Genomic DNA, 403 nt, shown 5'->3' with positions numbered 1-403 from the left:
CTCACATATCTGTCTTACCACAAAGATCTGATCTACACAACCTCTACCCGTCCTAAATCCACACTGTTCCTCGCCAATTACTCCTTCTGTTCCTCTCCTAATCCTCTGAAAAAAAAAAAAAAAAAAAATCGAGTGACTTTCCAAAACTGTGATTTTCCTTCTCTTCGTTTTTCTTTGGATTTTTTTTTCTTTCAATTCCTTTATTCACAAGAGTTGTCGGTTCTTCTTTTGTTTTGTAAATTCCATTTTTTCTTTTCTTTTTACAATCTTTCCAACTCTTAGTATCTTTAATTATCCATTTATTTGTTTATCTATATATTGACATATCTATTAATTTGTATCTATTTATCTATTCGTTTATTTCTTATATATTTACTTATGTATTTATTTGTATATTTATTTA

Source organism: Oratosquilla oratoria, chromosome 40, assembly GCF_046742065.1.
Source record: "Oratosquilla oratoria isolate Oo_2021 chromosome 40, ASM4674206v1, whole genome shotgun sequence".
NCBI classification, from domain to species: Eukaryota; Metazoa; Arthropoda; class Malacostraca; order Stomatopoda; family Squillidae; genus Oratosquilla; species Oratosquilla oratoria.
The sequence above is the reverse complement of the archived record's forward strand: the minus strand, read 5'-3'. Positions refer to the sequence as shown.